The sequence below is a fragment of the Caretta caretta genome, chromosome 14, assembly GCF_965140235.1.
Source record: "Caretta caretta isolate rCarCar2 chromosome 14, rCarCar1.hap1, whole genome shotgun sequence".
In the NCBI taxonomy this organism is placed as follows: domain Eukaryota; kingdom Metazoa; phylum Chordata; order Testudines; family Cheloniidae; genus Caretta; species Caretta caretta.
In genome coordinates, this window is record NC_134219.1 from 31,819,506 (window position 1) to 31,826,789 (window position 7,284).

Here is a 7,284-nt window from a genome sequence, read left to right on the forward strand (position 1 = left end):
GGCATTCCGACCCCCTGCTGCCCTTTACTCATACAGTAATGATAACAACATTTTCTTACCCTGCATTCAGTAGTGAAAGTGACCTGTAACCTCAATCCAGCCAAAATTGGTCACTTTGGCAAAGCAGGTCTATCTGCCAAACACCTAGGCACAGTATGCATGTCTATGCAAATATTGTCTGCTGCTGAACTCTTTTCCTGTAGTGCATCACTAGATGTTGTGGCGGTTCAATGACAAGACAGCACAGAGCTTTTAGCAAGCAAACGGCTGGTCTGCTAACAGGCTTCTGCCTGTCAGCTTTCCACCTTCCCCTTTATTCTTTCTCTCCCCCCGCGCATTACATTCTCCAACAGATAAAAGGAATACACTGGCTTTGTTTAACATTCTTATTTACCAATTTCTATCTACCGCATTCCTTGCTCTTGGGCCTTGAGCCCAGTCCTGGGAGGCTTCCCACGGTTCATGTCATCTGGGCGAGATTCCAAGGTTGATGCCCTTGAAAGGAGCTGTGTGTGCACAGGTCCAGCACAACACTCCGGGTGTGCCCTGAATGTTGCCAAGTGCATAAATCTTGTATGAATCCTACATCCCCTCCTTTTTTGTTTATTTGTGCTTGGCCATCTCATGGTAGCCATCAATTTGCTTTTGCAAGCCAATTAACTCCCGGACAGACAAGGTCATAACTCGTGGAGCCTGCCAGGGCAGTTCTCGACAAAGCCTTAACAAAAGGGAAATACATTGCACACAGCAACAGCAAAAAATAAGCTTAAGAAGGTAAAGTATAATTGGCCGGGCCCCAATTAGCCATGCTAGAATACTGGGAAGAGAGGTTCGCGTAAGCAGCGAGCATCATCTCATTCCCAATTTCCTCAGGGTGATGACATACTGGAATAAGGCATGTACCTAACAATTCTTCAGCTGCTACAAAATCAAATAAACAAAAGTGGGTAACATTTGCTATTGAAGCCAATCTTTCCCATAGGTTATATGTCATTCGGGCCCGTAACGGAGAAAGCGCTCCCGAGCCAACCCCTACAGGAAATAGCAGGCACAAAAGGCATACAGTCAATACAGAATTAGCAGTAATTTGGGCAAGAATTGCCACAAACAAAGTCTCAGAAGTCTCTGGCTGTTGGTTTGCTGCCAGTCTTCGTTGAGCCGAGGCGACCAATGCTTTTACTGCTCCCCATGTCACGGGCTGGCTTGGGACGCTACGCCTCCTCCGTTTCCATCCTGCCGTTGTCGACCCGGGAGGCAACGCGGTCTCCTCCAAGGTCAGCTGAAACTCCGGTATGGGGTTCGATAGTACCTGGTGCCATGCCATGCTGCTTCAGTGCCGGTCGCACACACCGGGCCGGAACCCACAACGGTCCTGCAGGGAGAGACACAGCAGCATATCCCCGACCCCAAGTGATTAGAGGTACTGGGCCCAGCCATTGCAGATCGGGCAGCTGACGGTAATAGACACGCGGTCTTTCCAGTACCTCGGATTTGTGAAAATGCCGATCCGCGGGGGTCTGCTGATCTGCGTTCAGCATTAAATTATTTAAAGTAAACAAAAGGATATGCAATTGTTGCTGAATGTCTCCTAAGGTTTGGAGACGCAGCTCCCCTTGTTTTAATTGTTTGTCAAGCAAGGTTTTTAGAGTGCGATTTGCACGTTCAACAATAGCTTGGCCTGTGGAATTATAAGGGATCCCGTGTTTGAGACGGACGTCCCATTGGGCACAAAAAATGGAGAGGGCTGTGGAGCAATAGGCTGGGGCATTATCTGTTTTTATCTGGCTCGGGCGACCCATAACAGCAAAACAGGCTAGCAAATGGTGAATAACTTTGGGAGTGGCTTCCCCACGCTGTGGGGTCGCCCAGAGGAATCCTGAATAGGTATCAATGGAAACATGTAAAAACGAATAGGGGCGGAATTGTGGCACGTGAGTGACATCCATTTGCCACAGCTGATTCGCTGCGGTACCTCTGGGGTTAACGGCATAAGAAAAGGTAGGGGCAGCAGCGGTACGGTGGGGGCAGGAACAAACAATAGAACGTGCATGATCAGCAGGAATGTGAAACTGTCAGGCCAAAACAGAGGCAGACTGATAAAAAAAGGAATGGCTTTCAATGGGGTCAGAAAAAAGGGAATTTACCTGACCACGTAACGCGTGATCAGCGCGTGTATTGCCTTCAGTAAGTAGCCCAGGCAGAGGGGTATGACTGCGAATATGAGCAACAAAATAAGGGAAATTACGAGTGGTGATGAGATACTGTAAGGACAAAAACAGGCGAAGAAGGTCCGCATCGACCTGAGGGGTAATAAGGGCAAGGGGTAAATGATCAATTACCTGATAAACATAATGCATGTCCACGATCAAATTAAAGGGACAATCAGCAAGAAGTTGAAAGGCCAAAATAACAGCAGCTAGTTCCAAGGACTAGTGAAGCTCTCCAAGCACTGTGCATGCAAATATTGTTGTACAAGTAAATGAAGCGCTTTCAGCTTTTCTAGGGGGAGGGGCCACTGGTCAATCCATATGGGCTCTAAGGATTGCCATACCAATGGTAATGCGGATGGCAAGGTGGGTGAGGGAGGATTTTGTTCCATTATATATTAATATCGAGGGTGGTGTCCAGCTTTGTAAGTAAGTCACGGCCCCAAATATTGAGGTGGACAGGGAGTACAAAAGGGCGGATTGTAGCAAGGGCACAGCTTCCTGGTTTAGAGACCGTGACCCAAGACAAACTTTGGCATCCGGGTTTGCTACCCCCGATCCCCCACAACTCTTTAGAAGGAACTGTTGGCCAATCGACTGGCCACTCCGGATCACGAATCACCATAACGTCAGCTCCAGTGTCCACCAGCCCTGTAAAAGGAACATTATTTAAGAGAAGTGTTAACTGAGGTTTCAAGGGGCAGACCGACATTGTTAGAGCAACAAGTGGAGAGGACGTGTTGTGAGATGGCGACTGAGCCAGCGTCGATCCAAAGCCATTCCCGCCCCGGGCTCGGTCCTCTGCGGCTGGCACCTGATAGGGAACTAAAATCAATTGCGCAATTGACTGTCCACGCGGGAGCGACTGTGGAAGATGGGTCCATACCTGAACCTTAATAATGCCGGTGTAATCGGTGTCAATGACCCCTGGGATGACAAAAAAACCCTGTTTCCCAGCGTGTGAGCAAGGGAGAACCAGACCCACAAATCCATCAGGGAGAGGTCCCGTCACCTGGGTAGGTATGGCGCAAACCTCCCCCGGCAACCAAAAGTCAGCGTCCTCCTGCATAATCAAATCAAGCCCTGCACTTCCGGCAGTCGCCGCCTTCATGGAGTCTATGGGGTTTAAAGCAGAGGAACAGTTGTCTGAGTGGGAAACACCCCTGTTTGGCCCTGGGTTTGGGGGAGACCCGTCATGCGGTTTCCCGACCCGCTACAACACTGATTAGCCCAGTGATAGCCCTTCCGACACTTGGGGCACTTCTTTGAGGGGCGGGCGGGCGCCGTCGATGAGCGGCACTTCCGCTGAAAGTGACCCTCCTTACCACAGCGGTAACAACACTTCCCCTCCTTCCCGCTTTTCCGCAGAGCGGCAGCCAGAACTCCAGCTTTTTGTGCTTGGGTTCCGATGTTCTGGCACGCCCGTAGCATGTCTGACAGCTCTAGAATTCCAGAAGCTTGTGCAGCCTGGAGGGCACGGCGGCAATCCTCGTTTGCATTTTCAACTGCCATTTTTAACAGGATCTCCTGAGCTGCTGCAGGGCTATCCACCTGCCGGAAGATAGCCTCCTGCAATCTGTTGGTAAAATCCATAAAGGACTCTGATGCACCCTGATGGATACTGGCAAAGCTTTTGGTAGGCTTGCCCGAATCCGGGACCTTCCGGAAAGCATGCTGGGTGCAGGTGGAAATAATGGGGAAGACGGCCTGAGGGAGTTGAGACTGCATCTGAACAGTAGCAAACTGGCCCTCCCCTGCCAAGTGCTCATAAATGATACCTTGCTCTCTATACATCTGGGCTTGGCGTTCCGCCATCTGCCGATACTCACTAAGCCAAATAACATACTGACTGGGCGTCAGCATCATGCGCAACAGCGCCTTCCAATCTTCAGGGATCAGGGTGTACCCAGTACCTAGCCCTTCAATGAGACCACGTACATACGTGCTAGTGAGGCCGAACTCGCGAATCGCTTTCTTTACATCTCTGATCACCGAGTAGGGCAAACTGACTCAGTTTGCAACCTGGTTGCCCTGGCCATCATCCTGCCAGGTCACCGGACAAACTGAGACCAGATCAGCCAGCTCCTCTGCTGTAAGATCTGAGCGAGTCTTCACTGCGTGAACCATTTGTTGCACCGGCGAAAGCCCCTGAGCAGACGCGGACAACCCCCCAGGGGGCCCCGGAGCATGGGGCCCCACGGGGGGAGGGTGATCACACACCAGCTCCGGTGGGGAAGGCCAGGGAGGCGGTGGTAATAGAGGCACTGGGGGCGAAGCAGGGGGAGGGATGGCTGCAGGAGTGGATGGGGGTGGCGGGATCGGCAGCCCCTCTGTTGGTGCGGGAGAGGGCCTTTCCGAGGTGACACGCTGTGTCGCATCGCCAGGAGGGGGGATGGCTGCAGGAGCGGACAGGCGTGGCGAGATCACCAGCCTCGCGAGGGAAGGCCTGTCCGAGGCGACATGCTGTATCACGTCGCGGCAGAGGTGCCAAGCATGTAGAGCCTGCACGGGCACCCGAGGCTCTTTTTGCAATGTCTGGCCCAACCGCTCCCAGTCCGCTAGCTTAAGGGTTCTGGCTTCAGGGTACCACGGGCATTGGGCACTCACCTCCTGTAGCAGGAGAGTGAGTTCTCGAGTGGGGCAGTCATGCTGAGCCTTACGCAGCAAATACTGTAGCTCATTGCGGTGTTGCACTTGCAAAGCAGAGAGGGAGCTTCCCATACTTACCACAATGAAAAATACTCACTGGGATCTGTGAAGCGGATGAGTGACGCATCTGAAACCCTTGCCGGGCGAGGTGAGTGCTGAGGGTCCCTGTTCGGGCGCCAGTTGTGGCGGTTCAATGACAAGACAGCACAGAGCTTTTAGCAAGCAAACGGCTGGTCTGCTAACAGGCTTCTGCCTGTCAGCTTTCCACCTTCCCCTTTATTCTTTCTCTCCCCCCGCGCATTACATTCTCCAACAGATAAAAGGAATACACTGGCTTTGTTTAACATTCTTATTTACCAATTTCTATCTACCGCATTCCTTGCTCTCGGGCCTTGAGCCCAGTCCTAGGAGGCTTCCACGGTTCATGTCATCTGGGCGAGATTCCAAGGTTGATGCCCTTGAAAGGAGCTGTGTGTGCACAGGTCCAGCACAACACTCCGGGTGTGCCCTGAATGTTGCCAAGCGCATAAACCTTGTATGAATCCTACAAGATGTCATTCAGAGCCTGCTTACAGAGATAACAAACCAACAAATGTTTCCCACAAAGCCACTCTCATTTCAATTCCAGTTTTTCAAAGAGAGATGACTTGGCATAGGTTTCTTTTCCTACATTCTTTCTCTGCTACAATGTAGCCTCCAGTAGCAGAGATGAAAGCAGGCATTGGCCTTTCTTGGACAAACTTTACTGGGTCAGATGTCTGTTGAAACATCTCCAAGAGAGGTGTATGCGTGTCTACAAGTCTGGGCAGAGTGTAAGCACAGATAAGTCCCTGTTGAGGTTCACAGGTTGCCAAATAGGATTTCTCCAATACATCCATTTTGAAGCACTTGGAGGAGAGGAAGGCGATCAGGAACAGTCAGCATGGATTCACCAAGGGCAAGTCATGCCTGACCAACCTGATTGCCTTCTATGATGAGACAACTGGCTCTGTGGAAATGGGGAAAGCAGTGGAAGTGATATATCTTGACTTTAGCAAAGCTTTTGATACGGTCTCCCACAGTATTCTTGCCAGCAAGTTGAAGTATGGATTGGATGAATGGACTATAAGGTAGGTAGAAAGCTGGCTAGATTGTTGGGCTCACCAGGTAGTGATCAATGGCTTGATGTCTAGTTGGCAGCTGGTATCAAGCAGAGTTCCCCAGGGGTTGGTCCCAGGGCCGGTTTTGTTCAAAATCTTTATTAATGATCTGGATGATGGGATGAATTGCACCCTCAACAAGTTTGCAGATGACACTAAGCTGGAAGGAGAGGTAGATACCCTGGAGGGTAGGGATAGGGTCCAGAATGACCTAGACAAATTGGAGGACTGGGCCAAAAGAAATCTGTTGAGGTTCAACAAGGACAAGTGCAGAGTCCTGCACTTAGGACTGAAGAATCCCATGAACTCCTACAGGCTGGGGACTGACTGGCTAAGCAGCAGTTCTGCAGAAAAGGACCTGGGGATTACAGTGGACAAGAAGCTGGATATGAGTCAGCAGTGTGCCCTTGTTGCCAAGAAGGCCAACGGCATATTGGGCTGCATTAGTAGGAGCATTGCCAGCAGATCGAGGGAAGTGATTATTCCCCTCTGTTCGGCACTGGTGAGGCCACACCAGGAGTATTGCGTCCAGTTTTGGTCCCCCCACTACAGAAGGGATCTGGACAAATTGGAGAGAGTCCAGCGGAGGGCAACGAAAATGATTAGGGGGCTGGGGCACAGCCCCAGACTTACGAGGAGAGGCTGAGGGAACTGGGGTTATTTAGTCTGCAGAAGCGAAGAGTGGGGGGGATTTGATAGCAGCCTTCAACTACCTAAAGGGGGGTTCCAAAGAGGGTGGAGCTAGGTTGTTCTCAGTAGTGGCAGATGACAGAACAAGAAGCAATGGTCTCAAGTTTCAATGGGGAAGTCGAGGTTGGATATTAGGAAACACTATTTCACTAGGGAGGGTAGTGTAGCACTGGAATGGGTTACCTAGGGAGGTGGTGGTATCTCCAACCTTAGAGGTTTTTAAGGTGCGGCTTGACAAAGCCCTGGCTGGGATGATTTAGTTGGGGATTGGTCCTGCTTTTTGTTAGGATATAGATATTCATGCCTGTCTGTAAAGGCCTATACTCTAAGAATTTAGGTGTATTCTTATCACTTGGCTAATTATAGAGGTATAAAAAATCAAAATCACTATCTGCTGGTGTAAGGGCCTTCTCTTACTGTGACAGTCTGAGGCCCTGTTCTTAGGCTAAGGCCTTTGGCTAAGCAGCAGAGGCAGCCATAAGCTGGGAAGTGAACAGTCACATCCTGACAGGTTTCAGAGGAACAGCCGTGTTAGTCTGTATTCGCAAAAAGAAAAGGAGTACTTGTGGCACCTTAGAGACTAACCAATTTATTTGAGC

General features: G+C 50.5%; 1 long non-coding RNA gene across 1 annotated transcript; it reads right to left on the reverse strand.

Annotated features, from left to right (window-relative positions):
* Positions 1-250: 250 nt before the first annotated feature.
* LOC142069235 (uncharacterized) lies at positions 251-5,399 on the reverse strand. Its single transcript, XR_012665034.1, has 2 exons — positions 4,954-5,399; positions 251-3,783 (listed from the first exon to the last, which is right to left on the reverse strand). It is a non-coding gene; the product is annotated as an uncharacterized LOC142069235 (long non-coding RNA).
* Positions 5,400-7,284: the final 1,885 nt, after the last annotated feature.